Source organism: Pan troglodytes, chromosome 13 (assembly GCF_028858775.2).
Source record: "Pan troglodytes isolate AG18354 chromosome 13, NHGRI_mPanTro3-v2.0_pri, whole genome shotgun sequence".
In the NCBI taxonomy this organism is placed as follows: domain Eukaryota; kingdom Metazoa; phylum Chordata; class Mammalia; order Primates; family Hominidae; genus Pan; species Pan troglodytes.
The window spans coordinates 85,784,368-85,799,030 of NC_072411.2; positions in this window are offsets into that span (position 1 = coordinate 85,784,368).

A 14,663-nucleotide genomic window follows, 5' to 3' on the forward strand; every position below is an offset into this window, starting at 1 on the left:
ATTAAAATTTTTTAGGGCAACATTTGTGTTATTTGAAATGGATGTTTTTCCTCCTGTAAGGAAAGATGTACTCATGAATAAATTTCATCCACATTACCATGGCTTTGTTTGCAACCCAGCCAATTTAATAAAAAATAGACAATAGGAAACAAAATCAGAAAATGTTTTGTAGAAAGAACAGTGGCTGCTTTAACAATTCTAGCCTTATCTCTTCCTAGAGTCCATCGAAGGCTTCAGTTCACCTTTTATTGCTCCATAATTACTTTGATGTGCTGGGTTTTGTGAAATTAAGCATTTTTAAATACCCATGCTATATTTCTTTCAGTTTAATTTCAGCCTATATTGATAGCATTCTGTCTTCTCTTCTATCATGCAACATTTGCTATGGAACATGCTCAGATTCAACCCAAGAAACTTAATTGCCAGCCAATGTAACTGCACCTGAACCTCATCAGTGAAAGAGCACTTTGTAGCAAAAAGAGCCCCAGACTAGCTGTCTAGATAGACTGGTCAAGTTTGTATGCCAAATGACCTTGAGCATCTATGTCAATTCTCTGGTTCTGACTTTCTTCACCTGGAACAGAAAGATCCTGGCTTAAAGTATACAGGATTCCTTCCAGCAAAACAGTCAATTATTCCAGGATGTATTTTCCAAATGTCAGATATAATCTATTAACCAAAGTCACATGCTCTGTGAAGGTGAAAGTAGCTTTTTGAACAAATATAGCCCAAACAAGCCAGCATTTACAGAAGAAATATACTGTATTTGATATCATGATATAATTAGAAGTCCCTACCCTTGGGGAGGGTAAGTCAAATTAAGATTACAAGGCATTAAGTTCATAAAGCAAGTATCCAAAAGACAAATTCACAAGCACTGATCACAAGAGACAAAATGGAATGAAACAGAGCCAAGGAAAAGCACAAAATGCCGGGAGGAGATAATGAAAAAAGATTTCCTAGAGATGTCTGAGTTCCGAATGAATCATTAGAAATAAGATTTACACACTAGGAAAGGGAAGTCAAGTGTCTGGGGATAAGAATCCGTGAAGGGACAGAGGCATGGGCAAATATTTAAAGTACAAGGACAACAGTCAGAGGTAATTTGTTATGTACAAGAGTTTCCTAAAATACAGAAATGCACCCTTTAGCATATGTGAGGCAAAGGGAATGTACTCCTTTCAAGTTTATTTATGCTAAGATCACATCAGGAGAGATTGTCTGCAGTGCCACACAGCTCTCAGGTTCACGGGCTGAGTCTAGTCAATGTTCACACCCCTGTGATCTCAGTCTTTGTGATACAAAAATTCCCCAACACTACCCCAAAACTCACTTGGAGGTGATAACTAGACAGCATATTGTTCTGCCCCCAATTACTCTTTACTTAATTCTCGTGTGAGTTTTCTCATAATATTACCATGAAAAGGGATCCCTAACCAAATGATTGGGAGTGACATCAACAAAAATCACCCTCACCGAACCCTGTCCATTCCTATCACTGTTCTCACTTGACTTCCCTAACTTTGCAGTTGTAAGAAAACCACCCTCTGAAGATTTTCAGACCTCCTTTTCCTATTTTCTCAAATGACTTCATTGGGTTTATTAAATTAATTCATTATTTCTACTTCACAAACCTAAAACATTTTCCTCTTTAATGAAATATACCACTTTTGGTAGTACTATCCAGTAAGGAGATTAGTTCATTATAGAAGACTACAGAGAATCAGAAATTTTTATTGTGGCTTTATAAAATCCATGACAAATCCATGATGAAATTTGCACTTGAGGAAAATTTTATTAGCAATTAGATATCATAGATAGGCATGATAAATGAACTGACGTTAGAGGCAAGTGAAAAGCTGGATGACTATTCCAGTCTTCCCAATATAAAAAAAGATCAACCTAGGCTAAAATAATGGCATGGAAATAACAGAAGAGCATAAATCCAAGATATGTATTAATACATAAATAAGTGTTAAAACCACTTAATAACACACTAAATTGGAGTTAGGAGTACATACATAAATCAGAAATATTGCAGGTTCAGTTCCAGACCACTGCAATAAAGTGAGTCACACACATTTTTTGCTTTCCCAATGCATAAAAAGTTATGTTTACACTATCTTGTAGTCTATTAAATATATAATAGCATCATGTCTAAAAAGATAACGTAAATACATTAATTTTAAAATACTTTATGCTAAAAAAATGCTAACAATCATTTGAGCCGTCAGTGAGTTGTAATCATTTTGTGGGTGGGAGGGTCTCACCTCAGTGTTGAGGACTGCTGACTGATTAGGGTGGCGGTGGCTGTGGTAGCTTCCTAAAACAAGACAACAATGAAGTACCCGGCATCAGTTGACTCTTCCTCCCATGAAAGATTTCCCTGTAGCATGTGTTGCTGTTTGATAGCATTTTACCAACAGTAAAACTTATTTCAAAATTATAATGAATCCTCTCAAACCCTGCTGCTTTAACTAAGTTTATATAATATTTTAAATCCTTTATTATTTCAACTATGTTCACAGCATCTTCACCAGGAATAGTTTCGGTGTCAAGAAACCACTTTCTTTGCTCGTTCATAAGCAATTTCTCATCTGTTCAAGTTTTAGCATGAGATTGCAGCAATTCAGTCATGTCTTCAGACTCCATTTCTAATTCTAGTCCTCTTTCCACATTTGCAGTTACTTCCTGCCACATCTGCAGTTCCTTTCTCTGCTGTAGTCTTGAACCCTTGAAAGTTATCCATGAAGGTTCAAATGGACTTCTTTTAAGCTCCCGTTAATGTTGATATTTTAACCTCCTCCCATCAATCACAAATGGTTTTAACGACATTTAGGATGATGAATCCATTCCAGAAGGTTTTCAATGTCCTTTGCCCAGATTCAGAGAAATCACTGTCAATATCAGCTATAGCTTTACAAAATATATTTCTTAAATAACAAGAGTTGAAAGTCAAGATTACTCCTTGATCCATGGGATATAGACTACAGATTGTATTAGCAGGCATGAAAACAACATGAATCTCCCTTGTGTACTTCTCCATCGGAGCTCCTGGGAACTAGCTGCATTGCCAGTGGGCAGTAATATTTTGAATGGAATATTTTTCTGAGCAGTAGGTCTTAACAGTGGGCTTAAAATATTCAGTAAATCATGCTACAGAAAGATGTGCTGTCATTCAGGCTTTGTTGTTCCATTTCTAAAGGACAGGCAAAGTAGATTTAGAATCATCATTAAGAGCCCTAGGATTTTCAGAATAAGTGAACATTGACATCAACTTAAAAATCACCAGCTGCATTAGCCTCTAACAAGAGAGTCAGCCTGTCCTTTGAAGCTTTGGAACCAAGCACTGACTTCCTCTCTAGCTATGAAAGTCTTTTCCAATATAAGGCTGTTTCTTTTCCATTGAACATCTTTCATTTGGTGTAATCACCTTCATTAATTGGCTACATCTTCTGGATAACTTGCTGCAGCTTCTATATGAGCACTTGCTGCTTCACCTTGCCCTTTTATGTTACAGAGGCAGTTTCTTCCTTAAACCTCATGAACCAACCTCTGATATCTTCAAACTTTTCTTCTGAAGCTTCTTCACCTCTGTCTTCACAGAATTGAGGAGAGTTAGGGCTTTACTCTGGATAAAGTTCTGGCTTGAGATAGTGAGTTTCATCTTCTATTCAGATCACTAAAAGTTTTTCCCTGTCAACAATAGGCTGTTTTACTTTCTTATATTTGTCTGCACTGGAATAACACTTTTAACTTCCTTCATGAACTTTTCCTTTGCATCATTCTTGACTTTGCTAATTGTTTGGTACATGAGGCCTTGCTCTCTATCTCAACTTTTGACCTGCCTTTCTCACTAAGCTTAGTCATTTCTAGCTTTTGATTTAAAGAAATGCGAGACACTTCTTACTTGAACACTAAGAGGTTATTGTAGGCTTATTAATTAATTGTCCTAATTTCTATATTGTTGTGTCTCAGGGAATAGGGAGGGCTGAGGAATGTGGAGAGAAAAGGGGTAACAACGGCCAGCCAGTGAAACAGTCAGAAGACACAAAACATTTATCCATTAAATTAATTGTCTATATGAGTGTGGTTTGTGGCACCATAGAAAAATTACAATAGTAACATTAAAAATCTCAGATCATCATAACAGATATAATGAAAAATATAGAAATATTGCAAGAATTTCCAAAATGTGATACAGAGATACAAAGTGCATATATGCAGTTGGAAAAATAGCAGCAATAAACTTGCTCGATACAGGGTTAACACAAACCTTCGATTTGTTTTAAAAAAATGCAGTATCTGCAAAATGCAATAAACTGAATGCAATGCAATAAAATGAAGTCTTCCTATAATAGAGATATAGGGTAATAACATTAGAGGACTAGGAGAATGGTCAAGTCTTACAAGGCAATGGAAAAATGGTGAGGGAGCCAGATTGGAGATAAGTAGGGTTGCAATATTCATCCATTAGTCCTAAATCTTCAGAACTTACTGATGGCCAGGCACTGCACTGGTTCCTAGGAGGACCACAGCTGCTAAGACAAACCTTTTCTCTTTGTGTAGCCTACAAACTATCAACATATGATTGTCAGTAATCAATTTGTGTTTAAAGTACTGCATTAGGGAATTTCAGGCTATACTAGGACAGGGGACCCAATCTAGTTCTAATATCTAAGACAAGACCTGAAGGGAAAAGATGAAAAAGAATTGGGAAAAAGCAATGCATTCAAATGCAATCTGTTTTCAGCGTACTTCATTTGAGGTAATCATGAGAAATTCTGTTATTTTCTAGAAATTCTATGCCAGACCCTTCACATATGCAATGCAAAATGTATAGCAGCTGTAAGGTAATTATTATTCCATTTTCTAAGTCCAGAAACTGCAAATCTAACACATTAAATTAACCATGGTGGCAAGGCAGGTAAGTCCTAAATTTGGAATTCGCCCCAGTCCGCCTGCCTCAAAGACCTTAGTCTCAGTACATTAGGTTAGGAGTTTCTTCTTTATTCTGAAGGAATCTACCATACTCACATCCTTTGGCACTAGCTCCACACTGAATAAATCCAGTCCTTCTGCCTTGACAGCCCTTAAAGTATTTAAAGGCACAGTTATGTTTGCCAACACAGCTTTTAATCTTGCACCATATTGTAAGGATATGTATGTTTGCATATTCCAATCACAAGAAAATGACCTTAATCACCACCTTCGGCCTTGTTTTTTCTTAAGGTTGTAACATCATATTCTATTGAGACATGGCCTTTTGTTAAGAACCTCATATATATATATCAGCATTCTGCCCCCTGCTCTTGTATACACCAGATTCCCTTTCAGTCATCTTCAACCTGCATTTTAAAAAATCTCTGATTTCCCTTATTACCATCCTAGTGCTTTCTGACATTGGTTATCAATGAGCATTTGGGACAATGTTCTCTACCCTTTGGCCCTCTCTATCTCTCGTCTCTATTACCTGACATTTTTAATTCTCCCACTTGCTTTGCAAAGCTTCCCTAATTGCTGTCTCTCTTACTCATTAGCTATCTCAAGTTTCTGCCCCCTTAAGTTAAACTGCTAGAGAGTATGTCGAATTTTCTGTGCCAGAGCTAATATGTTTATTTCAGTCAACTAATAGCCAAGTTCTAATTATAATCCACAAGTAAAATGTGAAATAAAGTTTGAGTTGGAAAACACCAGGTGAATTTGTACTGAAGAAAACATCTGTTTTAAGATGTGGAACTCATAAATGGAAAAAGGAATCACTTTCTACATTTATTTAAAAAATGTATACTCAACACTTTATTTTTCTATGCCTATGAGATCTGAGGATCATTGATTTGAAATAATAAAGCATATACAAAACTCTTTGGGGATTTTAAACTTCATCAAATGCCTCTATGACAAGTATTAATAGGTGTTTTATGATTTCTAAACATTGATTTCATAATCACATTCAGCTTACAAAGTCAGAGGCCTATTTGTCCCACTGTAAATTAAATCCCATTAATGTTAATGGTAAAACAAAATAAGCCTCATCATATTTGGGGATGGGAGTGTAAAATACTCAAACTGAAAGAAGACGTCTTAATTGTTCTACTCCCTTTAAACTGGCAAAATCTACTGGATGACTACACCAGTTAAAATTCCTCTACATTATCTTCAATATCACCAGTAACATTTTTTTCTTATTAGAGTCTCCATTAATCAATGCTGACTATACACCATAAAATTTATGGGAAGCCAAAACTTCTATTTTCACACACACACACACACACACACACACACACACACTTTATACCACTTCTGAGGAGAGGAAGTTCTGATATTAGGAAATACACAGGACAAAAGTGGCCATAATACCCCAACTATAGTTTTTAACAGAAGAGAAGACCAGAGGCAAGAGAATGCATGGGCACTTGAAATTCAACAACTGAGAGATCCCTTTTGAATCCATTTCTTCTGATTTGTGTCTCCACTGGCACTCTTGAGCCTTTTCTTGTAGATTTTTTTTCTCATATGTGTGGTGTAATAAGACAGGCCTAAGGTAAGGCTCCCCGCCCCTGGGAGACCAGGGTGAGTAGAGGAGGGTCTATTTTGTTTCTATTTGAAAGTTTTTACCTTGTCACATGAAGAGATGCTTCTTCCTTTTCAGAAGTATCAGGGCGAGAGCTTCAAACCTTTCCACTCCGCTCAGTCTCCCTCAAAAGAAGAGTATGTCTTATCAAATTGCACAGTGAGAGAAGAGTTGCCTCCCACACATAGCCAGGGCTCTCTTCTCGCCTTTCGAGCTATGGAAAGTGTGAGTTCTTTTCTTACTCTTGATCCTCGGTGGGAAGCACACCTGAGTCTACAGCACCAATTTTCAAAGTGTAGTCCGCATTCAGCAGCATCAGCATCACCTGTGAACTTGTTAGAAATGCAAATTGTCCTGCTTCATCCCACAGTGAGTTAGACTCAATAAACTTAACCATGGAATTAGAGCCTAGGAAACTGTGTTTAATGAGTCCCTCTAAGGGATCTTTATGCTCACTAAAGTTTAAAGAGCAGTGCTTTAAAAACACTGCTTCTAAAATTTTAACATGAGAAAATTGTTAAACAGCACATTGTGGTTCTGAGATGGGGCCCAAGATCTTGCATGCCTAACACAGTCTCAGGTGATACTGATACTGTTAGTACATAGACTACATGCTTTTTCAATATGGGTTGAACATTGGAATCACCTGGAGAACTTAAACACCACTAATAATTGAGTTCCAACCCCAGACATTTTGATTTAATTAATCTGATGTATAGCCTGTGGGTCTGGGCCAATTGTGGTTAAAGATACAGTTGATATTTCAGTCTGTAGGTCTATTTTTCACAAGCTCTAAGTCCACAAAGAGAAGAATGGGATAGCTACCTTAAATCCCAACTGGAAAATTCATTAAGAAGTCAGTACCATAATCTGACTCTACTGCAGTTCGTGAACAGAAATCTCCATGGAGAGATTCCTTGGACTCATTTGATTGCTGCTGTTCTTTCACAAGAATGTTAAGACATAAGACTTAAAAGACCAAGATTGAGACATGAGCCTAGGAGAAAGAGAGGAAAGAGATTTCTCAGCCTGCTTTTTAAAAGGAGGGATCGCAGCACTCATATAATCTCCTGGTTCATCAGAGTAAGAGACCAGATAAGGGAATTAGGCCAGCTCTCCAGTGGGCAATATTGTACGGATTAATTGAGTTTACTCAGTTGTAACCAGCCCTGCATACCTTACAATAAAAAGCAAATAGCAAGGTGATCACAGAGTTGGGATCTTTGTTATCTCCTTGAAGACATTCCTAGAAATTAACATCTACTGAGAATCCAGGCAACCAATACATATTTGTCAGATATCTCCTTTAGGCAAGCTCAGTGCCAGGCCCTGAAGGGCAGATAAAATCACGAACAAAGGAGAATTGAATTTCCAGAATGGTGGCGTTAGGAGGCTCCTCTCCTTAGCAAAACAAGCATAACAGGTGAAAATTATATTTAAAATATGTAAAGTATCTGCAAGCTTTCCTAAAGGCAGAGACAGATGAAGAAGCATATATTCAAGAAAATCTACTAAAACTCAGTGAAAACAGCAAGAGTCTATGACATTTGTACCACTACTTTCTCCTTATGAATAAATATATACCAATAAATTCGATAGATGTAATGAACAAATTCCTAGAAAGATAGAAACTACCAAAATTGACTCAAGAACACATAGAAAATCTGAATAGACTGATAATAAGAGATTGAATTAAGAGATCAAAGAGCTACTCAAAAAGAAAAGCCCAGTTCCAGATGACTTTATTAGTAAATTCTACCAAACATTTAAAGAAAAATGAATACCAATTACTTACAAACTTCCAAAACATTGAAGAGGAGAGAATACTTTCAAATGCCTTCTATGGGGTCAGTATTACCTGATTCCAAAACCAAAGACATCACAAAATTACAGGATAATATCCCTTATGAATATAGGTGTAAAAATCCTCATAAAAACTTAGCAAATCAAATGTAGCAACATATAAAAAAGACTATACATCATGACTAAGTGAAATTTATCCCAGGAACTCAGGTAGATTTAATATCCAAAAACAAATTAATGTAATATATCATATTAATAGAATAAAGGACAAAATCCACATGATTATTTCAATAGACTCAGAAAAAGCATTTGAAAAAATCTAACACCATGTTATGATACAAACTTCGACTAAAAAGAGATAAAAGAGATCTTCTTCAACTTGATAAAGGGCAACTATTCAATGCAATCCCTATCAAAATCCCAAAATGTTTTTTTGCAGAAATTGGCAAGCTGATTCTAAAATTCACAGGAAGTACAAGGGACCCAGAATAATCAAAACAATCTGGAGAAAGAAAAACAAAGTTGAAGGATGTACACTTTCAGGTTTCAAAACTTACTACACAGCTGCAGGAATCAAGACTGTGGTATTGGCACAGACAGGCAGACAGATAGATGGAACAGAATTGAGAGTCCTGAAATAAACTTTTACATTTACAGTCAATTGATTTTCCATGTGGCTGCCCAAACAAATCAATGCAGAAAGAATAGTCTTTTCAACACATTGTGTGGGAAAAACTGGATAGCCACATGGAAAAGAATAAAGTTGGACGTTTACTGTCTTAGTCCCTTCTGGCTTGCTATAACAAAATACCATGCACTGGGTGGCTTATAAATAACAGAAATTTATTTCTCATAGTTTAGGAGGGTGGGAAGTCTAAGATCAGAGTGCCAGCAAGGTTAGGTTCTGGTGAGAGCCCTCTCCTAGGTTGTAGACTGAAAACATCTTGCCTTGCCTTTACAAGGTAAAAGGGAAGGAATTTCTCTGGGATCTCTTTTTATAAGAGCACTAATTCCATTCATGAGGGCTCTACCCTCATGACATAATTACCTCCCAAAGGCCCCACTTCCTTCACGTTAGGGGTTAGGATTTCAACATATGAATTTTTGAAGGACATAAACGTTCAGTCCATTACATTTACCACCTTTAAATTGGCGAGGGATCTAATTATGAGTTACAACTGTAAAACTCTTAGAAAAAAATATAGGTGTAAATCTTCATGACCTTGGATTTTTAGTTATGACATTTAAATCACAAGCTACCAAAAAATACTATATACTTGGACTTCATCAAAATACTCAACTCAAAAATAAAAAGATAGCTCAATTTTTTAAATGAGCAAAAACATTTCTCCAAAAAAGATATAAAGATAGCTTGTGAGCATATGTAAAATGCTCATCATTAGCCATCAGATAAATTCAAATAATCAGAAAAAGATAACTTTACATGCACTAGGATGGCTATAATTTAAAAAGACACATAATAACAAGTTTTAATGAGGATGTAGACTGACTCATACACTTATGGTGAAAATTGTGGCAGTGTATGGTGGCAAAATGCTTCAGGAGTTCTTAAAACATTACACAGATTTGGCCGGGCTTGGTGGCTCACGCCTGTAATCTCAGCACTTTGGGAGGCAGAGGTGGGCAGATCACGAGGTCAGGAGATCGAGACCATCCTGGCTAACACGGTGAAACCCCGTCCTACTAAAAATAAAAATAAAATAAAAAAATTAGCCAGGCATGGTGGTGGGCGCTTGTAGTCGCAGCTACTCGGGAGGCTGAGGCAGGAGAATGGTGTGAACCCAGGAGGCGGAGCTTGCAGTGAGCCGAGATGGCACCCCTGCACTCCAGCCTGGGTGACAGAGCGAGACTCCATCTCAAAAACAAAAGAAAACAAAACTCCACAGAGTCAACATCTGACTCTGTGATATGGTTTGGCTCTGTGTCTCCAAGCAGATCTCATTTTGTAGCTCCCATAATTCCCACGTGTTGTGGGAGGGACCCGGTGGGAGATGATTGAATCATGGGGGCAGGTCTTACCCGTGCTGTTCTCATGATAGTGAATGGGTCTCACGAGATCTGATGGTTTTAAAAATGGGAGTTTCTCTACACAAGCTCTCTCTTTGCCTCCTGCCACCCACGTAAGATGTAATTTGCTCCTCTTTGCCTTCCGCCATGGTTGTGAGGCCTCCCTAGCCATGTGGAATTGTAAGTCCAATAAACCTCTTTCTTTTGTAAATTGCCCAGTCTTGGGTATGTCTTTATCAGCAGCATGAGAACGGACTAATACACTCTGCAATTCCACCTCTAGCTTTATACTTATAAGTAGTAAAAATTGTACGTCCACGCTACAAAAACTAGTACCTGAGTGTTCATATGCATTATTCATAATAGCCAGAGTAGAAACAACTCAAGGTTCCATAGCGGAAGGATGTGTAAACAAAATGAGATATATCCATGCAATAGAATATTATGCAACCATAAAAGCAATGACAACATGGTTGAATCTTGAAACATTATGCTAAGTGAAAGAAGTGAGTCACAAAAGATCACACATATTATATAATTCCATTTACATGAAATGTCCAGAATACGCAAATCTACAGAGATAGAAAGTTGATTAGTTGTTGTGTTGGGCTGAGGTAGTGAAAGAAAATGAGTGGGTGCCTGCTAAGGGTACAGAATTTCCTTTGCGAGGGTTATAAAAATCTTGTAAAATTTATTGTGGTGACAGTTGCATAACTGTGCATGTACTAAAAGCCATTGAATCAAAATACTTTAAAAAGGTGAATGTTACAGTATATAAACTATCTTTCAAAAATGAAATAAAATATAAAATTAAAAAGTTACCAGAAACATTGAAAAAGATCACCAATAATCTCTGCTCTCAGGGAATATGCTACCCTCATCATTTTCTTCCAGAGTCAAATTAGATTCCATGGGAAGACATAGGAAGGGTCCATAACCTTGACTTGGGAGAGGAACTTTTGAACTTCCCAGAGAAAATGACAAGAATTATTGAATAAAGAGAATAACTGAAGCAAGTTGAATATTTCAAACAAGGAAATTTACATTGTACAGGTCTAGAGCAAGAGAGAATGTCGACATTTGAGACACTAAAATAAATTTTGTAGACTAGTAAAATGTTATATGATAACTGGGGCATGTCTGTGAGGTGTGCCAGAAGAGGCTGGAGAAAGCATCATGAACAACCATGTGGACTGTGGCATAAATCTGAATTTCTATTACAGCCCAAGAAGAAATGGAGAGCTATTGAAGAGTTCTACAGAGAAGGAAGAGAGGCATTAGTAAGAGATGGCCTCCCATATGTACTCTATTTGGATTTATTTGGCTAATTTAATAGTTCTTCAGTTCCCTTGTATATGCCTAGGAAAAAAATAAATCTATTTATATAACATAAAAGTCAGAAGATGTAATTTGTCAGACTGACAAGTTTGGCTACACAAAAGTAAAGAAAAAAGTCTTCTTTTTAAGAAAAATACTTTTTTTTTTTACTTCAAGTAAGGAGACAATTACCAAACACCTCTAAAAGCAAAATCAGAAGACTATTGCCAGACTGAAAAAGTATACACACACACACACACATACACACACACACACACACACACACACACACAGCCTATTTGGCTAGCAAAGCAAAGCTCAGAAAGTCTGAATACATGCCATGTCGGCAAAGATATGAGTAAAAAGATACTCTCATACATAACTAGCGACAGTGCAAATTGGTATAACCTCAGTGGAAGGCAATTTAGCAATAGTTATCAAATCAAACATGTTTTGATTGGTAATTCAGCTTCCAAGAATTTAACCAATAGGTAACTCATGTGCATGCCAAAGACCTATTTATGAGTCTTTTCATTACTTACTTACATTTATTATTTTTAACGTTGTCTTTAATAACAGTAGATTCGAAAGACCTAAATGTCCAACATTAGAAAATTACTTCTATTTATTTTTTCCTCCTTTTTTCATTATACTTTAAGTTCTGGGGTACATGTGCAGAACATGCAGGTTTGTTACATAGGTATACACGTGCCATGGTAGTTTGCCACACCCATCAACTCGTGATCTACATTAGGTATTTCTCCTAATGCTAACCCCACCCCCAGCAGGGCAGGCCTCAGTGTGTGATATTCCCCTCCCTGTGTCCATGTGTTCTCTTTGTTCAACTCCCACTTATGAGTGAGAACATGTGATGTTTGGTTTTCTGTTCTTGTGTTAGTTTGCTGAGAATGATGGTTTCCAGTTTCATCCATGTTCCTGCAAAGACATGAACTCATTCTTTTCATGACTGCATAGTATTCCATGGTGTATATGTGCCACTTTTTTTTTTTTTTTATCCCATCTATCATTGATGAGCATTTGGGTTGGGTCCAAGTCTTTGCTATTCTAAATAATGCTGCAATAAACATATGTGGACATGTGTCTTTATAGTAGAATGATTTATAAACCTTTGGGTATATACCCAGTAATGGGATTGCTGGATCAAATGATATTTCTAGTTCTAGATCCCTGAGAAATTGCCACACTGTCTTCCACAATGGTTGCACTAATTTACACTCCCACCAACAGTGTAAAAGTGTTCCTATTTCTCCACATCCTCTCCAGCATCTGCTGTTTCCTGACTTTTTAATTATCACCATTCTAAATGGCATGAGATGGTATCTCATTGTGGTTTTGATTTGCATTTCTCTAATGACCAGTGAAGATGAGCTTTTTTTCCATAGGTTTGTTTGCTACATAAATGTCATCTTTTGAGAAATGTCTGTTCATATCTTTCACCCACTTTTTGATGGGGTTGTTGGCTTTTTTCTTGTAAACTTGTTTAATTTCTTTGTAGATTCTTGATATTAGCTCTTTGTCAGATGGATAGATTGCAAAAATTTTCTCCCATTCTTTGGGTTGCCTGTTCACTCTGCTGATAGTTTCTTTTGCTGTGCAGAAACTCTTTAGTAATTAGATCCCATTTGTCAATTTTGGCTTTTTTTGCCATTGCTCGTGGTGTTTTAGTCATGAAGCCTTGCCCATGCCTATGTCCTGAATGGTATTGCCTAGGTTTTCTTCTAGGGTTTTTATGATTTTAGGTCTTACGTTTAAGTCTTTAATCCATCTTGAGTTACTTTTTGGATAAGGTGTAAGGAAGAGGTCCAGTTTCAGTTTTGTGCATATGGCTAGCCAATTTTCCCAGCATCATTTATTAAATAGGGAATCCTTTCCCCATTGCTTGTTTTTGTCAGGTGGTCAAAGATCAGATTGCTGTAGATGTGTGGTGTTATTTCTGAGGCCTCTGTTCTGTTCCATTGGTCTATATATCTGTTTTGGTACCAGCACCATGTTGTTTTGGTTACTGAGCCTTGTAGTATAGTTTGAAGTCAGGTAGCGTGATGCCTCCAGCTTTTTACGTTGTGCTTAGGATTGTCTTGACTATGTGGGCTCTTTTTGTGGTGGGCTCTTTTTTTGGTTCATATGAAATTCAAAGTAGTTTTTTTCTAATTATGTGAAGAAAGTCAATGGTAGCTTGATAGGGATAGCATTGAATCTATAAATTACTTTGGGCAGTATGGCCATTTTCATGATATTGATTCTTCCTATCCATGAGCATGGAATGTTTTTCCATTTCTTTTTGTCCTCTCTTATTTCATTGAGCAGTGGTTTGTAGTTCTCCTTGAAGACGTCCTTCACACCCCTTCTAAGTTGTATTCCTAGGTATTTTATTCTCTTTATAGCAATTGTGAATAGGAGTTCACTCATGATTTGGCTCTCTGTCTATTACTGCTGTATCAGAATGCTTGTGATTTTTGCACATTGATTTGTATCCTGAGACTTTGCTGATGTTGCTTATCAGCTTAAGGAGATTTTGGGCTGAGATGATGGGGTTTTCTAAATATACAGTCATGTCATCTGCAAACAGAGACAGTTTGACTTCCTCTCTTCCTATTTGAATACCCTTTATTTCTTTCTCTTGCCTGATTGCCCTGGCCAGAACTTCCAATACTGTGTTGAATAGGAGTGGTGAGAGAGGGCATCCTTGTCTTTTGCTGGTTTTCAAAGGGAATGCTTCCAATTTTTGCCCATTCAGTATGATATTGGCTGTGGGTTTGTTATAAATAGCTCTTATTATTTTGAGGTTCGTTCCATAAATACTTTTATTTCTTTTTATTTTTTCCAATTTTTACTTAGGTTCAGTGGGTACATGTGCAGGTTTGTTTCATGGGTAAACTGTGTGACACTGAGATTTGGTGTAGGAATGATCCCATCACTCAGA